Source organism: Penaeus monodon, chromosome 15 (assembly GCF_015228065.2).
Source record: "Penaeus monodon isolate SGIC_2016 chromosome 15, NSTDA_Pmon_1, whole genome shotgun sequence".
In the NCBI taxonomy this organism is placed as follows: domain Eukaryota; kingdom Metazoa; phylum Arthropoda; class Malacostraca; order Decapoda; family Penaeidae; genus Penaeus; species Penaeus monodon.
The window spans coordinates 46,567,407-46,567,777 of record NC_051400.1 but is presented as its reverse complement, the minus strand read 5'-3'; the positions used below and the strand labels follow the sequence as shown (position 1 = coordinate 46,567,777).

The following is a 371-nucleotide window of genomic DNA, read 5'->3' as shown; positions in this document are numbered from 1 at the left end:
AAGTATACAGTGGGGTCACATTTCATCACTTACTACTTAAAAATATTTATTTGGTAATCCAGTTTTCACATTTTGTATCCCAAGTAGGCATGGTCCAAGAATATCAAGAATTTATTCATACTGAGTCAGTGTTAAGTAGTTGATATGTATTATTTAGGGAACTCAATGTATTATTTAGGGAACTCAACTAGTAAACAGTTGTTGGAGATACATATTGCTTTTTCTGTTACATTTTTATATTGTATTATGATTTACAGATGCATCACTTTTCACTGTTCACTGTTTTTTAAATACATTTTAATCATTAAAATTTTATAATGTGATTTTGAGAGAATTATTTACTATTTAAAATGTTAACACACAAAACTCAT

General features: G+C 27.0%; 1 protein-coding gene across 1 annotated transcript in view; it reads left to right on the top strand.

Annotated features, from left to right (window-relative positions):
- Positions 1–371, top strand: part of LOC119582050 (CDGSH iron-sulfur domain-containing protein 3, mitochondrial-like) — a 7,250-nt gene that overhangs the window by 5,961 nt on the left and 918 nt on the right. The window lies entirely within an intron of this gene.